Source organism: Phascolarctos cinereus, unplaced genomic scaffold (assembly GCF_003287225.1).
Source record: "Phascolarctos cinereus isolate Bilbo 61053 unplaced genomic scaffold, phaCin_HiC Scaffold_5;HRSCAF=322, whole genome shotgun sequence".
Lineage (NCBI taxonomy): Eukaryota > Metazoa > Chordata > Mammalia > Diprotodontia > Phascolarctidae > Phascolarctos > Phascolarctos cinereus.
The window spans coordinates 359,415,333-359,438,777 of NW_027555958.1; the positions used below are offsets into that span (position 1 = coordinate 359,415,333).

General features: G+C 37.9%; 1 long non-coding RNA gene across 1 annotated transcript; it reads left to right on the plus strand.

Moving 5' to 3' along the window:
- The first annotated feature begins 311 nt into the window (after window positions 1-311).
- LOC144457795 (uncharacterized) lies at window positions 312-21,489 on the plus strand. Its single transcript, XR_013487302.1, has 2 exons — window positions 312-8,254; window positions 20,852-21,489. It is a non-coding gene; the product is annotated as an uncharacterized LOC144457795 (long non-coding RNA).
- Window positions 21,490-23,445: the final 1,956 nt, after the last annotated feature.

Below are 23,445 nucleotides of genomic sequence, written 5' to 3' on the forward strand. Positions count from 1 at the left end.
GTACCTCAGAGTTGTTTTGATTTGCATTTCTCTAATCAATAGTGATTTAGAACATTTTTTCATATGACTATAGATGGCTTTAATTTCTTCATCTGAAAACTGCCTGTTCATATCCTTTGACCATTTATCAATTGGGGAATGACTTGTATTCTTATAAATTAGACTTAGTTCTCTATTTATTTTAGAAATGAGGCCCTTATCAGAGACACTGGTTATAAAAATTCTTTTCCAGTTTTCTGCTTCCCTCCTAATCTTGGTTGCATTGGCTTTGTTTGTGCAAAAACTTTTCAACTTAATGTAACCAAAATTATCCATTTTGCATTTTGTAATGTTGTCTATCTCTTGTTTGGTCATAAAATCTTCTGTTCTCTGTAAATCTGACAGGTAAACTATTCTTTGCTCTCCCAGTTTGCTTATAGTATCAACCTTTATATCTAAATTGTGAACCCATTTTGATTTTATTTTGGTACATGGTGTAAGATTTTGGTCTATGCCTAGTTTCTGCCATACTCTTTTCTAGTTTCCCCAGCAGTTTTTTTGTCAAATAGTGAGTTCTTATCCTAGAAGCTGGGTCTTTGAGTTGATCAAATAGTACATTACTATAGTCATTGACTACTGTGTCTTTAATTCCATTGATCTGCCTAACCTATTCCATTAATCCACTACTCTATTTCTTTACCAGTACCAAGTAATTTTGATAATTGCTGCTTTATAATACAATTTAAGATCTGGAATGGCTAGGCCACCTTCCCCTGCATTTCTTTTCATTAGTTCCCTTGTTATTCTGGACTTTTGTTATTCCAAATGAATCTTGTTTTTCTAGCTCTATAAAATAATTTTTGGTAGTTTGATTGGTATGGCACTGAATAAGTAAATTAGCTGAGGTAGAATTGTCATTTTAATTACATTAGCTTGGCTTACCCATGAGCAACGGATGTTTTTCTAATTATTTAGATCTGACTTTATTTGTGTGAAAAGTGTTTTGTAGTTGTGTTCATATAGTTCCTGAGTTTGTTTCGGCAGGTAGACTTCTAAATATTTCATAATGTCTACAGTAACTTTAAATGGAATTTCTCTTTCTATCTCTTGCTGTTGGGCTTTGTTGGGCTTTTTTTGTTATTTTTAGTTTTCAACATTCACTTCCATAAGCTTTTAAGTTTTAAATTTTTCTCCCCCGCCCTCCCCACCTGCCTTCCCCAGATGGGGCGCAATCTGATGTAGGCTTTATATATGCATTCCTATTAAACATATTTTCACATTAGTCAGGTTGTAAGGAAGAATTAGAGCCAATAGAAGGAACTACAAGAAAGAGGAAACAAAACAGAAGGAAAAAAAGAGCACATAGTATGCTTTGATCTGCACTCGAACTCTTTGTTGGTAATATATAGAAATGCCAATGATTTTTGTGGGTTTATTTTTATATCCTACAACTTTGCTAAAGTTGTTTATTATTTCAAGTAGTTTTTTACTTGATTCTCTAGGATTCTCTAAGTATATCATCATGTCATCTGCAAAGAGTGATAGCTTTGTTTCTTCTTTGCCTATTCTAACACCTTCAATTTCTTTTTCTTCTCTTATTGCTAAAGCTAACATTTCCAGTACAATATTGAACAACAGTGGTGATAGTAGACATCCTTGTTTCACCTCTGATCTTATTGAAAATGCTTCTAGCTTATCCTCATTACATATGATGCTTGCTGAAGGTTTTAGGTAGATGCCACTTATCATTTTAAGGAAGACTCCATTTATGCCTATGCTCTCTAATGTTTTTAATAGGAATAGGTGTTGTATTTTGTCAGGATTTTTTTGCATCTATTGAGATAATCATGTGGTTTCTGTTTTGCTTAACAATTAATAAGAAGGATGAATATTATAATAAGTGGTGGACTCATTCTAATGAGAGACTGGGAGACTTAACTTTGATTACTCTCTGTTTCCAGACTACTCCCAGCCTCTGGCAATCTAGGCAAAGGATATACCCATCCACCCAAGCCTGAGTAGAACACAAAGGGTCTCCCCATTTGGGTGGGGTCTGAACAAGATTGAGAAGAAAGTTAATCCAATCTCATTATCAGCAATGTCCTTCAGATGCTGACTTAGCCCTGTAGAGAATGAGGAGAGAGGAAGGGGGAAAGACCCTGGATCTCCCCAATAATTGGTTATTTAATAATAATTTTTCTCACAGTTTGACTCTAATGAATTGCTAGGGGTTCTTAGAAGATCCAAAAGGATATTCAAAAGAATAATAATTCAAACAAAAACTACTAAGAGCTAGGGATCTGGAGGAGGAGGGAGAAGGAAGGAGGAGGGAGAAGGAAGGAGGAGGAAATGCAAATCCAAGTGCAAGCTATCTTTTTACAATCTAGCCCATTGTGATGGTACCAGCCTGTTTTCCAAACAGATCATTAGGTTCAGATCAGAAATGTTAAGACAGTAATGAACAAATCATTGGTTACAAGTTAGTTTATGAACTTTGACTATGAAACAGACATTTTTTTTTTACCTAGAACTGTCTGGGCACATAGTGAGAGGGGGTGGGATGTGAAATAAAGATGGATAGGAGCCAGTGGTAACTTAGTACCAACAACGTTTTATCTATGATAAGTTATTGAAATGGAGGATATCAAAGGTTAATATGGAGGCTGACAGATACTAATCTTTCTATGCAAAGCCTCTTGAGGACCCTTTGCAAGAGAAACAAGGACTAGAAATGATTGTTCCAGTGTGCATTCTGTTTGGTAGAAACAAACCAGTGAAGCCAGATGGTCTTGGAGTTTGTACTTTCCTCCAAGTTTGGCCTGTTATCTCCTTCTCCCTCCCTTGTGAAAGAGGAGAAACATTTCACTCAGATATTAGAAAAGACTTCCTGACTATAGGGGAAATTTGAATAACCTCTACAGCTTTTGTACAGACCAATTTTTGTACATCCATGAGGTCCCTCCAAGGTATTATAGGATCATACATTTAAAGCTAGAAGGAACCCTAAGGCCATCAAGTTCAATCCCCTCATTTTTATAGGTGAGGAAACTGAGGTCCAGACCAGCTAAGTGATTTATTTGCCTAAGGTCATGCAAGTAGTAAGTAGAAAAGCCAGAATTGAATCCTGGTTATCTGACTCCATTTTTACTATCTTTTCCACTGTACCAGCTTCCGTCTGGGTATGGTTTCACTTTGAGAACCATAGGACTTTAGAAGTAGAAGATAACACATTGGAGTCATTTATCAAGGGAAGTTATGTTAAGTCTCTAGACGGTTTTTATAAAAATGTAAACATCTAGCTTTTTTGTTATAGTACTTCCTAGAAACAGGGAGATGAACTGCAGAACTCCCCAGCATCCCTTACCTCACAAAAATTCTAAACTTGCTCAAAGGCGGAAGGTGTCATAATTAATAAAACATGAAAGCTGGTATCAAGACTTTCTCCCTTTGGTGATCTGGCCAAGAAGGCTTTGGAAGTAGAAACAGTGTCAATGCTTTTGTTTTCTCTCTCCTAGTGATGACAAATCCCAGTGTCTGCCCGGCAAGACTAGCTCGTGGCTTCATTCCCAGAAATCTCCAGCTGATGTCAGAGCCTCATGTAATCCAATGGCCCCACATCCTGAAGAGGTTACATCATTCCAGGGCGTGCTTTTTCCCAATGCTAGCCTTGTTGTTGCTGCTGCTCTTGCCTCCAATTGTGCAGTTTCTTTTTTGTTGTTTGTTTTTGTTTTTGTTTTTTGTTTTTAGGCAATTGGGGTTAAGTGACTTGCCCAGGGTCACACAGCTAGTAAGTGTCAAGTGTTTGGTCTGAGGCTGGATTTGAACTCAGGTCCTCCTGGCTTCAGGGCCGGCGCTCTCAAATGTGCAGTTTCTGAACAAGCAATTTAGTACAAGTCAAAAGCAAAGGGTTTAGTAGACAGACAATAGGGAAGCTAGGGGCTGCTTCACTCCTACAAGAAAAAATGGCCTTGACTTCCAAGGGTGAAAAACACTATTGGGGTGAGGAACCTATGGCCTCGAGGCTGCAGGTTCCCACCTTTGCACTAGCCATTAGGCACCTATCACACAATAGTTTAGGATAGGATGGGAAGAAGAGTGTTGGGTTTTTTTTTTCCCTGATACCAGGGTTAAAACTGTTGCAAATCACATTTTTAGAGTGCTTCAAGACTTGCAAAGTTCTTTCTTCACAATAACCCTATAAGGCAAATAGTATTGTTTTCATTATCCCCATTTCATTAGAAGAGCAGACCAAGGCTCCGACAATTTAAATGGTTTGCCCATGGTAACAGAATCGGTAAATATCTAAGGAAGGATTTGAACCCAGGCTTCCTAATTCCACATCCAACACTTGATACCCTGCTGTAATGTAAAGGATTGTTTTCTTTGATCAATCACTTTGTAATGAAATACAATTTATTCTAGATTATGATGGCTGTAATTAAAAGAAGGCCGGGTTAGAGTCTGGATGCCTGGCTTGCAGTCCTGATCCTATCAGTTATGGTAAAACAGGAAAGGGGGTGGTAGGGCTAGAACTTTTTTTTTTTTGGCTAGGCAGTGGGGTTAAGTGACTTGCCCAGGGTCACACAGCTACTAAGTGTTATGTGTCTAAGGCCAGATTTGAACTCAGGTTCTCCTGAATCCAGGGCTGGTGCTTTATCCACTGCACCACCTAGCCGCCCCAGAAAAGGAATAAGCATTTACTGAGTGCCTACTATGTGCCAGCATTGTGCTAAGCACTTTATAAATATCATTTCATTTGATCCTTACAACAACACTGCTAGGTAAGCGCTATTATTATCATGCCCTTTTTACAGTTGAGGAAACTGAGGCAAACAGCAGTTAAGTGATTTGCAGGGGGTCACACAACTAGTAAAGTGTGTAAGGTCAAATCTGAATTCAGATCTACCTGACTCCAGGCCCAGCACTCTATCCATTGCACTAGCTAGCTGCCTGCAATTATGGGCTATATGATTGTGGGTGATTCAGTGTTTCCTTGTATATAAAATGGGGTGGAGGAGGGAGAGAATAATAGTTTACTTGCCTAGCTTACAGTTTGTTGGAAGGAAAGTACCTTGTAAACTGTAAAGAACTATGTAAACAGAAATCATAATTATGATCAATCGTGGTGTTCTGAATGAGGAATAGTGTACGTGCAGAGGTCTCAGCTTTGGGTCTTATTTGTAAAGTATGTGCTTTGGGCTTGTCAGATTTGGCAAGGCTTTCAGTGGACAGTCAGTGTTGTTTGACAGAAGGAAATAAGAATCTGGAAACTCGCTGACTGTGAGATTTTAAGTAAACAGCATTTAGAAGGGAAAACACAAAGAAAGGGCCCATGTTGAAGAAGGCTATCCTTGAGTGTAAAGCAATCCACAGTCATCCAAAAACAATTATAAAGGCAAGTCTTTTAAGAGAAATAAAAATCACATAATGCATTTCAAAGTCAAATACTTTTTGGAATTTGCTTGGTCACTGCTGCCCTCCATTCTCAATAGTGTATAAGCTAGAAAGGAAAAGGACTTATCGTAGACCAGCCCTCTTATTTTACGGATCAGGAAAGTAAGACCCAAAGAGATTAAATGACTTGTCCAAGGTTATTTTTTTGTTTGTTTAGTTATTTCAGTTGTATCCATTTCTTTGTGACCCCTTTTTGGAATTTTCTTGGCAGAAACACTGGAGTGGTTTGCCATTTCCTTCTCCACATCATTTTACAGATGAGGAAAATGAGACAAACAAGGTTAAGCGATTTGCCCAGGATCACACAGCTAGGTATCTGAGGTCATATTTGAACTTGGATCTTCATGACTCCAGGGAAGGCACTCTATCATATCCACTGAGCCATCTAGCTACCATCCAAAGTTATACAGCTAAGCAACTAATGGAGTCAGGGCTAGAACTTCTTAGTATCTAGTCAAACACTCTTTTCAGTAGGAGGCATAATATATAGTGATAAATCTGGAATCAAGAAGACCCAAGTTCAAATCTTGCCTCAGACCCGTATTAGCCAAGTGAAACTTAATCTCTTCCATCATAAGTCTCCTCCTCTGTAAAATAAGGGTGATAATAGTACCTACTTGACAGTATTGTTTTGAGGATCAAATGAGCCAATATATGTAAGATGTAAGGCACAATATAAATGTTAGTCATTAATAATTGATAATATGCCTATTGTAACAGGCATAATCCACAGCCAGCTGTATTTGATAAAAAGATGAAGTGAATATAGAGCTCTGCATTATCAGGGTATTAGCTTGGATGTCTATGGAAATTCCCATCAAAGTCAAAGTGATCGTTGTTCATTCCAGGAACAGCTGATCTCCCAGTTATTAGCCACCTGTCACATGGCTCAAGCAAAATGTTTCTCCCTTGGCATAAGTTGCCCAGGGCCTGTGCCTTTCTGGCATAGTCTCGAGGGACACAAGTTTGCTTCTCTGCCTCCAGGAGACATCAGACTTCAGTGGAAGGCTGGACTTAGAGCCTTCGTTAATCAATGCCTTTCAGCACATTATTTCCATTTTCCTAACAGCTGTCTCTGCTTACAAAGGAGAGTCCATAATTAAAGTGCACTTTCATTTTTCCAACAGATGATTTTTCCAATGATGTACATATCCCTACATAATAATAGCTAGCACTTATATAGCACTTTAAGGTTGGCAAAGCCTTTTATAAATTTTATCTCATTTGATCCTCACAACAACCCTGGGAGCTAGCTACTATTATGATGTCCATTTTATAGATGAGGAAACTGAGGCAGACAGCAGTTAAGAAACTTGCCCAGAGTCACACAACTAATATCTGAGGCTGATTTTGAACTCAGGTCTTCCTGACTCCAGGTCTAGCCCTCCATCTACCGCACCTCCTAGCTAAATAACCTCAGAATGAAGCGATATGCTGGAGTAGATGACCTGAGTTCTAACTGTGATGTTTAAAAAGTTCAAGAGGCGTAATTTATCATTTTATTAAAATGCCAGCATATTACCAATAAAATGGGTTAGTGACACTCTCAAATGCCAAAGATAAATGAAACATGGCAAAGGCCTCACTTTTTATATGCCCCTGGAAGAATCGGTGTTCCTGAGGGTGACAATCAACTCTGATTGGTTAACAATTAATAACAGAGAATGAATATTACAATTAAGAGGTGTTCATATTCTAAAGAGGGGCTGAGAGATATAACTTTGATTATGTAATTTACTTCTGAATTGCTCAGCCTTGGACAACCTAATCAAAGAATTTAATCTCACCCTTACCCATGTAGAACACAATGGGCTTCCCCACCTTAGATTAAATTCCATGTTAGGTTGGGTAGGGTCTGAACACGATTTGAGGAGAAAGTTAATTCAATCTCATTATTAGCAATGTCCTTCAGAGACTGAACAATCTACAGATTTCTGCAAAAATCCTGGTCCTAATTCAATAATTTATTATTAATATGAGGGAGAAATAATCATTTCTCTCATAGTCCTATCTCTGATGTATCCTGAGTGATCCGGGGAAAGTTGGTTAGTCTCCCTGTACCTCAGTTTCCTCATTTGTAAAATAGGGATACTTGCACTACCTGCCTCCTGGGACTGTTGTTGGGAAAGCACATTGTAAACCTCAAGGCATGATATAAGCATGACCTATTTATTACTCAATAAATTAACTAGGAAGCATTTATTAAGCTCCTACTATGTGCCAGATACTGGGGATTCAATGATAAAAATGAAAGAGCTCCTGACCTCAAAGAGCATTGTTTTTGCAATATGAATTTGGCAGGATTTTGTTCAAGTTTCTGACACAAAGTATATGAAAGATATGTTTAAATTCATCAGAGTAATTGATTCATAGAAGGGCTAGAAGGAGATCCGAGATCTAGTGAAATTCTAACCCCTTTGTTTTTGCAAACGGGGAAAGTGAGGCCCAGAGAGGTACAATCACTTATACAGGGTCACAAGACACTTTCATGTATGCTCTTCCTACCTTCCTTGTTAATTTCCTATGCACATCCCCACATCTACTTCTCTCACTTTTTGCCTTATTTCCTAGCTTCATGCCTCATATGTAAAAGGTATTTAATGAATATTTGTTGAGATAAATTGAATTCTGTGTCATAAAAAAAAGATCAGGGCTCTAAGAAGTATCTTTTCTTACCCATTTATTTGTCAGCTGGTCTCAGCTACCTGGATCCTGCAACCTACGGATATACTGCTGTCACCTCAGGCTTCTGGTCTCCTAGCAACTCTTGGCTTTTGCATTCTCAGAGGGAGATGTGTCAGAGTAAACCTGAGCAACTGAGGTGAGAAAGCAATATCTTCTCTTCCAAGACCCTGCAATACAAAAATATTGCTTCATAGTAATTAATATTTCAGAGGAAGGAATTCATTTTCCCTGGCACAACTAGGACTCAGCTGGAAGTGTGACAAATAGTTTGACAAAGAAGGCAAGGCTGTGACCTCATGATGTATGAGATTTTTACATGCAAGATATTAATATTTTTACAAATTAGTAGATCCTAAGTTAGGGCTGGTGTTTAGCTAAATATGAGAAATTAATGAGGTTATAAGTTCTGTCTTTAGTATGTAAAGGTGGCTGTACTGACCCATTAGCAGCTTAACACACCTGAGTTATTCCTCCAATACCAATGATAGATTTGACAACCAGAGGTGTCAGACTCTTGGCCTGCAAAACTCAGATTAAAATGTAATTGGGAAATGTTTAAAAAATTAAATAAAAACACCCTATGACAGATAGTGTTAATTTGTGGCTTTCTAAGTCAATATGAGCCTGCAGGGATCAGTTTCTATTGGAGTTTGACAGTACTGCATTAAATTACATGTAACTAAGGGCACATGTTTTTAAAATAGCCTCCTGAGTTCAGGGGTACCTCCTGTTGGCTGTGAGACAAATCAGATCAAAGCTTACATGGTCTATGTGCTTAGTCTCATTAGCACGGTACTTTTATCTGAACCTTCTTGAGTCACAGAATTTAGAGGGAGCACAGATCAGGAGTCAGAATACCTTGATTCAAATCCTGCTTCTAATACTTATTAGCTGTGTGACTGTGGGCAAATTCCTTCACTTCTCTAACCCAGTTTCCACATCTATAAACAGGACATAATGATAGCACCTACCTCCCAGGATTGTCGTGAAGATCAAAAGAGACTATGCAAAGTATTTTGTAAACCTTAAGGCATCATACAAATGTCATTTATTATTATTACTATTCTCATTACCTTTATCACGATGATGATGGTGGTGTGATTCTTAAGTATCATGTAATCCCCCCCTCTTTTTTGATCAATGAGAAAACTGTGGCCCAAAAACATCAAGTAATTTAACAGGGATCTTATGGCAAGTTAATGGCAGAGCTGAGATTAGGAATCACATCTCCCCACCCCAACCCTGTGCTCCCAAACTGCCACCCACCTGAACACCAAGGTCTAGCTAGCATGGATGGCTTACTATCTACCATGTTGCTGCCCTCTTCCCCCACCAGGAATAATAACCCTGTAGACCCCAGCCTGCAGAGATCTACTCCCTAACCCCAGAGAGATTAATTCACTCTCCTTCAGGACTATATGTCGGGCCAGAGCTGTTCTGATGAGCAAGCAAGTGAAAATTCATCTCAGTCCACTATATGTAGCCAGGCATAGATCACGATTCACATTTTATAAAGCCATCCGAGTCAGTACCAGGTCCTACTCAAAGCAGGCATTTTGCACCTGCCCTCCTACCGTACCTATAACACCTCCCCTCTTTTCTACCTATAGCTACTGTTCTAAGCACAGCAATCAAATCAATACCATCATTGTTACTGGAGTGCCTGCCTTGAGAACAGGGATTATTTCACTTTTTTTGTTTGTATCACCAATGCCTAACCTTTTTCCTGGTATATAATAATAATAATAAATAGCTCCCATTTACAGAACTCTTTAAGGTTTACAAAGGGCATTAAATGTTACCTCATTTTATCCTTACCACAACCCTAGGAGGTGAGTGCTATTATTATCCTCCTTGTACAGATGAGGAAACTGAGGCCAACAGAGATTAAGTGACTTGCCCAGGTTCATTCACACAGATAGTAAATGTCCAAGGTCATATTTGAATTCAGGTCTTTCTGACTCCAGGGCCAGCACTATTTCCACAGCATCACCTAACTATACAGTAGATGCTTAATAAATGCTTGTTGATTGATTCATTTTTTTTTTAGGTTTTCTATGCTGCCTCACTTTTATGACTTTCACTCTAGTACGAAGTTCTTATAAATGCTCACCTCACATTTATGCAATGATTTTTGTACCTTATAAGCTCAAAACAACCCTATGAGGTCAATTTGGTGAACATTATTATATAGATGAGTAATTAAAATTCAGAAAGTTTACCACAGGCTGCCCCCTATACCTGTAATGTTCTCCCTCTTCATTTCTGCTTCTTGGAATCTCTAGTGCCATACAAGACTTAGTTCAAGGACCATCTTTTCTTTTCTTTTTTCTTTTTTTTGCTAGGCAATGGGGTTAAGTGACTTGCCCAGGGTTACACAGCTACTAAGTGTTATGTGTCTGAGGCTGGATTTGAACTCAGGTCCTCCTGAATCCAGAGCCTAGTGCTCTATCCACTGCGCCACCTAGCTGCCCCCAAGGGCCATCTTTTCCTTGAGGCCTTCTTGATCCTCCCAATTTGTAATTCTCTCTCTACCACCACCAAATTACTTTATATTTATTCTGTATCTATAGCAGATTTCCTTATCTATGTATATATTATTTCCCCCAAGGAGAATGTAGGCTCTTTGAGGGCAGGGACTGTTTTCTTATTCATCTGTGTATCCCCAGCCTTCAACAAGGTAAAGCAACTGGCCAATAATGTCTTTTGCTGATAAGCAAGGAAAGTCCAGTGACTAAGTGAAAGAATGCCAGCCTATGTCGAGAATACCTAGAAGAGGTTATTCCTGTTGGAATCTTATGCAGCTTATTGGAAGAAGTGACTCTTACCAGGGGACTTGAGGAAGCCTTTGAAGGAAAGGACAACAAGCAAATAATTGTACTTGAATAGGTCACTGCGCCCTCTAGTGGTCACCAGACAGGAGGGAAAACAAGTGATGTAAGAACAACAAAAAAAAATCTTTTCTAAGTCAAACAGCAAAGAGCTTTGCTGTAGAAATAGACTTAACCTCAACAGAGCAAGCCAATGAAACTCTCACGGTTCCAGGCCACTAGACAGAGTTCTGGAGAAGAGGGCTACCAAAGTTCAGAGCAACAGTGGCCTTCCACTCAAGAATTAACTTTGGCCGGGGAGAAGTACAGGAAGTACAGGTGAACATCCTAAGAAAGTATTCTGTGGTACTCTGGACAGTTCTAATTGTTTGGAGGGTTTTCTATTGAGGTAACAGATGCCTCCTTTTCTAACTGCCACTCACTGGTCCTAATTCTGTCATCTGGAATTATACAGAATAAGGCAAAGTCCTCTTCTATAGGGAAGCCTTTCAAAGATTTGAAGACTGTTACCATTGCCTACTAAGTCTTACTGCTTCAGATTAAACATCACCTGGTCCTGTTAATAGTTCTCTATATGTTCTCACTTATACCTACATACTCTTTTCTGGATACATTCCAGTTTGTCAACATTTTCCTTAAATTGTGGCTTTCAAACCTGAATTCACTACTCTAAATGTAGTCTGACTACTGAAGAGTAAAGTGGGACTATAATTTAACTTGTTCTGGATATCATACAGCTATTAATGCTGCCTAATATTGCAGCAGATTTTTTGGAAGCCATATAAATTTTTTGGCTTATATTTACCTTGAAGTCAACTAATAATGGTTGGGGGGGGAGGGAGGGAACTGTAGGAGGGAAAAGAGATCTGGTCAGCAAATCAGTGATAGGGAGGGCATTGCCTATCCTAAAAACACTGAGATTCTGGCAGTGTTTCAAGGCTCAAAGAGCTGCTAAGACAGCAAAGATTCAGCGGTGATTTGATCCATGACTCAAAGCACCTCATGTCTCCATTGATTGGGTGAGTGCCCTTAGTGGCCATCCCTATTCCCTAAATCGCAGACATGGGGCACTCGTGCTGACAGCCAGAGAATCAGAATCATAAGATCATTAACTGAAAGGATCTGAGAAATCCTCTAGTCCAAATCCCTCATTTTATGGACAAGGAAACCAAAGAAGTCAAAGTGATTTGCTACAAGTCTTGCCATAAGCAAAATCTGATTAGAGACTGTTTTAATAAAAAGTTTTCAGAAATGCTATCCCTTCTCTTCTGATTAGTAGAAGCCTGAAGACATCCCCTATTAATTATGTTTTAGGCAATATTGTTCTAATGTATTTCACGTCCTATTCCATTGCGTCACAAAATAAAACCAATACTACTGGGCTTTTTATTTACTGACACAGCAACATCCAAGGTCCTCGTTGCCTTTGGCATGGATCTTTGAACAGAAATGGAAACACTGTATAGGAAGAACAGAGGGCAAGATGTAAGAGGAAGCAGCACATGGCCCATATCCTAGAAGTTTTTGTTCTTGGATGGTGTGCACAGAAAGTAAGGGGAGTGGGGGAATGTGGTAATTATTTTTCCTTAGCTTACTAAAAAACAGTTTATCTCTATGGATGCTGTGTGGTTTGGCGGACAGTATTCTGGACATGGATTCAAAAAGAACTGGGTTCAAATCCTACCTCCAGATGCTTCCTTGCTGTGTGATCCTGGGCAAGTCACTTAACTTCTGTTTACCTTACTAGAGAAAGAAATGGTAAACCACTCCAGTATCTTTGCCAAGAAAACTCCACACAGGGTCATGAAAACTTGGACACAGTTGAATGACTGAACAACAAGGTTTAAAATCTAAATCTATGATTTTACGGTGTAGAATATGAAACACCCAACTTGAGTAACCATAAGGATGATGCACCCTTTAGTGTCCTTCCCTGGGGGAAAAAGAAAAGATGCTTGGCAATGAAATATAAGCAAATGAGCGTACCAGATAACCAGTTGGAGGAAGTGTTCCCCCAGACCCAAGAGACAAAGAAGTATAGTTTGGTAACTCCATTTTTGCCAAAAGAAACAACCAATTGACAGTCATCAGTTGACAAGTGCCAAGCACTATGCTAGTCGCTGGAGACACAAAGACAAATACAAAATAGTTCCTGTCCTCAAGATTCTTATATTGGGAGAGAGAACACACACACACACACACACACACACACACACACACACACACACACACACACACACATAAATACAGGACAAACTTGGGGAGAAAGGAAGGACCCTAGCAACTGGGAGGATCAGGAAGGGCCTCATTTAGAAAGTGACATTTGAGGTTTTGTGGGGCTTTTTTGTTTTGTTTTTTGGTGAACCAGTCAGGGTTAAGTGACTTGCCCCAGGGTCCCACAACTAGTATCATGTGTCTGAGGCTGAGTTTGAACTCAATGACTCCAGGGCCACTGCACCACCCGGCTGCCCTGACATTTGAGTTTTGCAGTAACTCAAAGGGAACTGAGAAAGGCTTCTCAGAAACAGAGGTGAAGAGGAAGTACATTTATTCAAGAAAAGGGGACAGCCATCGGCAAAGTGCAGAGACAAGAGATAGAATGTATGGGGAACATCACGAAAAGGCTGGACCATAGAAGGAAGGGGAATAATATATAATGTTTGAATGGTAAGTTGGGACCAGGTTATGAAATAGTTTGAAAGCTAAACTGAGGAATTTAAAATTAACCCTAGAGGTAATAGAGAGCCATTAGAGTTTATTAAATGGAAGAATGACATGATCAAATTTTCACTTTAGGAAAATCCTTTTGACAGCTTTATAGAAGGTTTAATTAGAGACAAGAGATACCAGAGACCAGTTAGGAGGCTGTGGTATAATAATTCAAATGAGAGGCGATAAGGGCCTAAAATAGGGCAGTGGCCATTTCAGTGGAGAGGAGATAGAGATAAGAGATGCTATGGAAGGAGAAACACTAAAATTTGGCAGCTAACTAGATATTTGGGGTGAAGGAGAGTTAGGGATCGAGGATAAACTAAGGCTGCAAATCTGGGTGACTGGAAACTTGGTGGTGTCCTCAACAGAAAATGGAAAATTGAAAGAGATGATGAGAGAAATGGGGCTAGATGACGGAGCATGTCGAAAAAGTAATATTTGAGGAGCCAGGAAAGGAGGGAAAGGTAGTAAAGGGTCGGATTATGGAGCACTAACAACCAGAACAACGGATAGAGTGCTGGCTCTGGAGTCAGGAAAACCCAAGTTCAAATACGGCCTTAGACTAGCTATATGATCCTGGGCAAGCCATTTAACCCTATTTGCCTCCGTTTTCTCATCTGTAAAATCAGCTCAAAAAGGAAGCGGCAAACCACTCCAGCGTCTTTGCCAAGAAAAGAGTCAGACAAAACTGAAAAACAACTGAACAACAAAAATACCCGGGAGGATCAGGAAAGGCCTTAGCTGTGCTATAAAGGGACCCCTTTCTAAAAGGTGGAGATGAGAAGAGAGTATACTCCAGACATAGGGAAGTCCCCGGGCAAAAAAAAGTGCACAGAATTTGGTTAACTATGAAGTTCACAAGGGGTCTACTAGAGCAAGTTCAAATCAGTTCCTGAGAGAGCTAATTGTTAAATTTTCAGTTTGAGTATTCATACCTCAGAAATCAGCATATGCTACAGATCATGACTTGGTTTATTGTTTTACTTGATTGTGTAGGTTCTAAAACATTTTACCAGCACACCCCTACCTATGGCTATGTGTATGTTTATATATAACGTGTGTATGCATATATGTGTATATATTTGCATATATAATCTCCTTCATAAAAATTATATTTGCAGATGGCTTTTAAAAGATCATATCAGGAAGGTAGATGTAGAATGAAAAAATGCTAATTTTCTTATAATTTTGGTTCAGAACGTAGCCATGGCAACTTGGGCCAAGTTGTACCCAGTACAAGAGTCTGATCTGGAGTATACTAAAAACTGTAGGTATGTATCTTTATGTGTTTGGATAGACCGTGTGTCATTAACATACCATTAACGTATTCATTTATGGAAAATCTTCAAAACTCTTTATTCAAATTTATTAGTCAAATTTAAAATTTTCCAAGTGCAACAAAAGTATTGAATACTTAAAAAACAACATGGAAAAAACAGGCACAATTAAACACCGAAAGTATTTCACTCACTAAGATACTAACATACATTAACTAGGGCTCCATTTAGCACTGAAATATTTATTAATATGTTTACTGAATTATTTATTCCCTTGTTTTATTCATTGCTTAACATCTCAGCACTTTTGAATTTACTTTCTTTGAGTAGATCAGAAACTAGTATGGACAGGGCTCTATTTTAAAGACTTTATTACTATCTTGCATAAATCCTTTTTTCCTAAGACATAATACAACTTTTATTAAAATGCCTTGAAAATCATAAAATGCCCATGTAAGACAGTAGCAGTAAAATAATAATGATGATAATGATGGTGACAATAACTATAAAGACGAACATTACTTTATCTATAGAACAACAGGCATTTATAAAATTTAGCACTCTGTACAATGCCATGCATTTAGCTAGTTCCAGCATTTTGTTCAGTTGTGTCCAAGTCTTCATGACCCTATTTGGGCTTATCTTGGCAAAGATACTGGAGTGGCCTGCCATTTCCAGTTCACTTTACAGATAAGGAAACCAAGGCAAACAAGGTTAAGTGACTTGCTCAGAGTCACACAACTAGTGAGTGTTTGAGGCCAGATTTGAAGAAACTTCCTGATCCCGAGCCCAGTACACTACCTACTACTCTGCCCAGCTGCCCCTGGTTCTAGGATGGTTATTTCTTAAGGGTGCCGGAAGCGTCTTTGTACCTCTCCTTGCCCCCAATATTTTGCAAAGTCCTTCAATAGTTATTGAATTGCTTTGAAATGATGATGCTGACAATAATGAATAAATTATCACAGAATTGGAAAGAATATAAATTATGTTGGTAATTAAATTAGCTCCAGTATAATGAAATTTTAAAAAGGCTATTTGTGACAAATCAGACATATCAAATATATCCCTTTCATTCACAGAAACAATAATAGGATCCCGGGCTGATAGAGACCTTACGAATCATATAGTTCAATCCGACATTTTTTCTATCAGTAAACTTAGGCCCAAATTGTTTAAAAGAATTGCCCGTGGTCACACAGCTAAGTATATAATAGAGCAGGGCTCTGAATATATGTCTTCCAACTCCAAATCCAGTGCTCTTTCCACTCTACCTTGCTTCCTCCTTCTGAAATCCTCACTGATTACACTTTATAATTGGTAATACTCATTGTAATTAAATTATTGTAATATAACCTATCCATGTTTGTTACTTCCCTCCTTAATAGGTCACCTTCTTTCTGATACAATGTTGGTCAGTAAATGATTCTCTGTCTCTGAGGTTAGGGCATATAGAGCATGGGACCTTGGCACAAAGAATGCACTCAATTCTATCCATGCCATTTTATTCCTCTCTTATTTGTGAGGATTAATGGCTGCTAGTAAAGCTGCTTCAGAGTTTCCTTTCTCAAAGTCCTAGCTCCAAAGTGATATATCTGGACAGCTGACAGCATCATGCTTTTTAAATTACAAAACACAATATGATCATGTTTGACTCCAATTGCAGTTACTGACCACCCCACTGTCTTTTTTTTTTTATACAGGGAAAATAAAAAGACTGCTGGGATGTACTTAAGATAAACGTATCCAACTGTTGATTCAGTGCCTTCCCTTTGACTTGGTTTTCTATTATAGGAAAAACAATCTTCATCACTGCCTTCACATATTTCTGTCATAGAATTATATTTTAATTATTTGTATCTTTAGTCTCTGCTAGACATTGTCTGGCTAATGTTAGTTGCATAGACAGACAGACACAGATAGATGCAGCATTTATTAAGTGCTTACTATGTGCTGGAAGCTGTGCTAAGCACAGAATATAAATATAAGTAAACAAGATAATCCCTGTTCTCCAGAAGCTTACATTACAATGGGGGAAGACTACACACAAGAAGGGGTGTGGAAAAGAGGAGAGAAGAGGAAATCTGGGTATATGAAGGAGAGAGGAGGGTGCCTACTTGGGAGCATTTCAAAGAGACTCTGGGAAGTGGCATGAAGAACTGGTTCTTGGCAAAGTAAGGCAAAAGGTTTACCTATTAAAGTCTGGGGAAGAAGGGTAGAGTCCAAGTTCCTGATGGAGTGAAGAAGGTTGGAGAGGGAGGCCATGTGAATTTATATACTTTACTTAATATTTCTTTATTTTCTATATAATCTCTATTATTTACAGATGAGCTTATATCTTTAAATGTCTTACTTTAAACTTTCCTCTAAAAATATAAATAGATCTATGGATAAGGGAAGCATTTAGGAGCAGACAAGATATATAGAGCATTAGAAAATGTAAAATGGATAATTTTGATTATATAAAATTAAAAAGTTTTTTGCATAACTCAAACCAATGCAACCAAAAAGCAGAAAACTGGGGAAAAATTTTTTACAGCAAGAATCTCTGACCAAAGTCTTATTTTTCAAATATATAGAGAACTGAGTCAAATTTATAAGAATGCAAGTCATTCCCCAATTGATAAATGATCAAAGGATTATGAACAAGCAGTTTTCAGATGAAAAAATCAAAGCTATCTATAGTCACGTGGAAAAAAATGCTCTAAATTACCATTGATTAGAGAAATGGAAATTAAAACAACTCTGAGGTACCACCTTATATCTATCAGATTGGCTAATAAGACCAAAAAGGGAAATTATAAATGTTGGAAAGGATATGGGACACTAATATTTATAGCAGCTCTTTTTTGAGGTGGCAAAGAATTGGAAATTGAGGAGATGTCCAACAACTGGGGAATGGCTGAACAGATTGTGGCATATGATTGTAATGGAATATTATTGTGCTATAAGAAATGATAAGCAGGACAATTTCAGAAAAACTTGGAAAGACTTATATGAACCAATACAAAGTGAAAGGAGCAGAATCAGGAGAACATTGTACACAGTAACAGCAGTATTGTCTGATGAAGAATTGTGAATGACTTAGCTATTCTCAGCAATACAAGACAATCCCAAAGGACTCATGATGAAAAATGTAGTCTGCCTCCAGAGAAAGAACTGATGTTGTCTGAATACAGACTGAAGCACACTATTTTTCACTTTCTTTTTTTTTGTTTGTTTGAGTCCTCTTGCACAAAATGACTAATATAGAAATGTTTTACATGATTGCACACGTATAATCTATAATTTCAGGGAGGGGAGAGAGGAGAGGAGGTAGGGAGGCATAGAATTTGGAGCTCAAAACTTAAAAAAAAAGTTAAAATTGCTTTTTACAAGTAATTGGGGAAAAATAAAATATTACTTAAAAAATAAAGTATTTGAAGACTAAAAAATTTAAAAATAAAAATGTTGGCACAATCACTAAGAATAACTTTTATTTCATAGAATGTGAAAGCTGAAAGGGACCTTTGAAATCATATAGTCCAGCCCTATCATTTTTACAGATGAAGAAAGTATGATTCAGGGAGATCGAGAGACTTGCAAGAAAGGTCATATAAGTAAGTAGTAGAGCCAGGATTCAAATTTAGGGCCTCTGATTCCAAGTCCAATGTTCTCTTAGTCAGGTGACTTAGTATAAATCATAGTCCACTATACGCCTATCCTAAAAAGAAAAAAATCAGAAAGAAAACCAAATATTTTCTATATTTCTTTTCTTTTCTTTTTTCACTTCTGCTGCCAATTAGGAGATTTTCCATGAATTATGCCGTTTTAGAAAGTCTCTTTAGTATTCTCCACAATATATTAGACAATAAACATAGAATTTATTTAAATTGAAGTGCTCTGGGAAAATCCTGCATTTAAAGGAATTAGTTTGAACAACTGGTCCAATAACTTACGTTTCTTTGGTGACATCACATAGAAAGATGGTGTTATGTTCATTCAAAGAAAGAAATTATTCTAGTATTTCTCAAAAAAGGTAGAGAGGAAAGACAGAGCTATTCATAGATGTGGAAAGAACCTTAGTGATTATCTAATCTAGCAATTCTCAAAGTATATTCCAGGAATCCTTGGGTGGGGGGGAGCAAAATTATTTTCATAATAATATTGATTTTTAATTTGTATTGATAGATATAATGCACATAAATAAAAGCTTAATAATTTTAAGAGTATAAAAGGAGCCTTGAGACCAATCAATCAATAAACATTTATTAAGTGCTTGCTATGTGCCAGGCACTTCGCTAATATAAGCCTTTCATTTTACAGAAGAGGAAACTGAAACACAGAGAGGTGGGGTGACTTTCTTATTTTAACTGGTAGCATTATTTGGGCTAGAACTTAAGTTTTAATGACTAATCCTTTGTTTTTTCCATTATACTGTATTGCTTCTATCCGTAAGAATCATAAGACTCCAAAGACTATATAATGGTGCCTCATTCATTCAAAAATGCTTCCTTGTCAATTGTATTAGTCTGACTTTACATTTTACAGAAAAAAAAATATTTGGATGATACTTGAGAAATCTAGGAACAGCAAAAAATAATAATAATAATCATAGACAGTGAAGGAACTTCAAATGAAAATAAATATTTTCTAGAGTCACAGAATAGCACAGAACTAGTCAGGGGAACCTCAGTGGCCCTCTAAGCCAAGTTATAACTAAAAAAGGATCCTTCTTCACCCACCTATTAGTTAGTCATCCAGACTTTGTTTTAAAATTTCCAGTCAGGGGGAACTTACTAATGCCCAAGGCTGCTTATTCTACTTTTAGACAGTGGAATCATTAGAAAGTCTTCCCTTGCATAAAACCAAAATCTATTTTCATTTATTGCTCCTAATTCTGTGCTTTGAGGCCAAGCAGAACAAGTACAATCCCTCTTCCATAGTCTTGAAAGCCTTTATAAAAGAATTATAAATCTATCAGATGAAAGAAACAGCAAAATAAAATCTCCATAGCTTTTAGCACTAATAAGAGTGCCATGCAACAATAAACATTAACTGATAATGACACAATACTTGTTGCTCTGCATCATGCCATATTACTTGAAAAATTTATTTAAATTGACTTGGAAAGTGAGACTGTTAAGTGCGTTAAAAATTGAGGAAATTATTATGAAGAAATGGTCATACTAATGGATATCTTGTGGGGATTTATGAAACTACTAGGTTTAATATTAAATTCAGTAATGCTAACAATCGATTGATCATTTATGAATTATTTATGTAGCTGCTTCAGTGTGCTTACATAATGGAGCACTGGCTAAGGAAGGTCCCAGTCCTTAAAGCATGAATAATATGCTTTGCTTGGTACCAACTCACATGGAGGCTTGGAGCTTGTTTCCAGAAGTGCATATTGGAGGGGCTCTTTCCTTCCCTGGTTCAGTATATGAACAGATATTCTAACTGTGTTCTGTCGGCTTATTACTCATAGCTAAAATGAAAGAACCCTCAGTCTCTAGTAGCTTTTGAGTGAGTAGGAAGAACTTCTGTGAGCAGTCATTTGGGGGAGACTCTCCACCCAGTCTCTGAGCATATGGATAATAATATTAATAATAATAACAATAATAATAGCTAACATTTATATTTCCCATGTGCCAGTTGCTATACTAAGTGATTTACAATTATTATTTCATTTGATCCTCATAACAACACCAAGAGGTAGGTGCTATTATTATCCCCATTTTATAGAGAAAGAAACGGATGCAAATGTGTTTCATGACCTGCACAATTTGACACAGCTAGTAAGGGCCTGAGGCTAAATTTGAACTCAGGTCTTCCTGACTCCAGGCCCAGCCCACTATCCAATGAGCCACCCAATTGCCTAGGTGAAGTTGGTATTTTTCTTAATCTGTTGTATTTATTCTTTCCTGATCCTAGGTGAATGAGTATCAGAGACAAAATGGAGCAGATTATTACCTTATGAGCTTCCATTGGTTGGAAGAGCCTCCAGAAATTCGGCAACTGGAGTCGATGACAGAGTTTGCCAGTAGCTGCAGGAGCCAAGGCAGGTGAGGAGCCAGCCCTGCTTGAACTGAGAGCCCTCGGACTCCACTTGGGGCTGTGATTGGAACTGGCTACTGACACTTCCCCAACCTAAAAGCAATAACGAAAAGATAAAAAGCGAAGAGAATCAAGCTTCTTATTTCAGAAACAAACTCAGTGTCCCTTTAAAGCTTTTCTGGCCACATGGAAGTTGTTGAAGAAATTCAGGATCTGAGGTCAGCTGGCAGTTGTTCCCTCATCCTCAGGTGTGAAAGTAAAGGAGAGGACAAATTGAAAAATGATTTCTCATGGTGGTAAAATCTTTTAGGTGCTCCTATTTGGGGATGACATTGTGCTGACTGCACAAAGACTCAGAACTCTAAAGAATTTCCTAAAAGAGATCCATAACCACTCAAAAGACTGTCTTTTCTTGTCCTATTTGTATTCCCAGCATTCCGCACAGTGTCTGGTACACAATAAGTGTTAAATAAATATTTATTATGTTGCATAGGTACAAGGTACCTTAGGTTGAAGATTTGCACGTCTGATTATTAAAAAATTGCCCAGCTTTTCATATTATTATTAACAGGTTGCATTTCCTTCTTCATAATGAATGGTATGCTGAAATAGTGAAGCCCCCTCAGTATAGCTGACCCCTCCCTACATTTCTCAGAAGCTGCCTCACTGAGAAAGCAGAGTCACAAGTAGATCAGGTGACAGAGCCCTATCCTGTCCACCCAGATTCTATCCCTCCTCAGGCCCCCTCCCTAGTTGTTGAAGCAAACCATTCTGTTTTGTGCCCTTTTTGTCCTTGGTGCTGGGGAGAAGTTGCCGTGCTTAGACTGAGCTTTGAAACCCAGCCAATGGGAAGAAGAGCCAGTGGGGGGGAGGGAGGGAGGATTGCAGTTAGGATCTATGTAATCTGCTGAGCCGAACACACTCTGGCTCTCTTCAGTTGGTGCCATCTTTTGCGTGCTCTGAGGGAGCCCTTTCTTGAGAAAGCCAATTAACAAACTATTCTTTTTGCTAATATCTCTGAGTACCAATTTATTGGTACCCCACACAATAAGTTCATGTCCTTTGAATATTGCTCTATTAGAGAGTATAGCAGGGGTGGGGAACCTGCAGCCTCAAGGTCATGTGTGGCCCTCTAAGTCCTCAAATTCAGCCCTAAAGGCCTAAGAGCCTTGAGGCTGCAGGTTCCCTACATCTGGTAGAGTCTTATAATTGTATGTTAATTCCTTAAAGATTTTGGATGTCAGACCTTTCTTTGTCTAAATGTTTACAGTAAATATTTTCCCCATCTGATTGGTCTGCTGAATAATTTTAATTTTAGAGATTTTTTTATATTTCAAAATGCTTTTTTTCAATGCTCTCTTCAATTTGTTTGATAAAAATACTTCTTTTCTTCACAATTGTGAGAATAACATTCCATTTTCTTCCAGTTTTTATGATCTATTTTTTTTAATAAACTTCGGAGTTTATGGTAGAATATGATGTAAGGTATAGATTCAAACCCATTTTTTTAAACTGCATAACTGTCCCCAACAATTTAAAAAAAAATTTTTTAGAAACTTCCACTCTATGGAAGCAGTGACATTCTATGAATCAAAATCATACATTGCCAGAAAAAGGTGTTCAAAAGACAGACTTTCTTGGTGGTAGCATATAGAAATTTAATTCAATTGGTATTGAGTAAGTGCCTACTACATACGAGGCAGAAATGCCAATTATTTGTGTGGTTTATTTGTATCCTGATAATTAGTCCATAATGTTTCAGGCCTGTTTCTCCACCATCATTTCTAATTTGGCTTCTGCTTTCACATTTGCCTTCTTATATGCTTTTAGAAAGAAATCTCTTAATGATCCTGATGTCATTTTGTTGTTGTTATTCTTGGATTTGTCAACATTTCTTGTATATCTGTTGTCTAGGATATTTGAAAAGTGAATCATTTCTTCAAGTCTGGTTTTGTCTCTGTAGAAATACTTCAAATGCCTCTTTTTTGTTCAACACCCATTTTTTTTTCATTGATGTTTAGGCTCAGGTTTGCAGGGTATGTCACCTTGGCTTGCATCTTGTTATACTTTGCTCTTTGGAATATTATGCTATTGCCTCCTGTGGTTTCTGATGGGTGCAGAATAGTCTTGTATTATTCAAATTTCCTTTCATTTATATTTTAAAGTCTCTCTTCTGCTCACTTACAGAATTTATCTGTCATTAGAATTGTTCAATTCAACCACTGTGTCTCTTGGAATTTTCAGCATAGGGTAACAGAGAAGAGGCATAGATTCAAGGGATGTTGTAGAGATGAAACCAAAAGGATCTGATAACTGAAATGCAAGGGACAGGAGAAAGTCAAAGATATCCATAGAGCCATGAATATAGAAGCCAAGATGAATGGTGGTACCACAAATAGAAATAATGAAATCAGAAGGAGAGAAGGTTTAGGAGAAAAGTTCATGAGCTCTATTTTGAGCATATTGCCTTT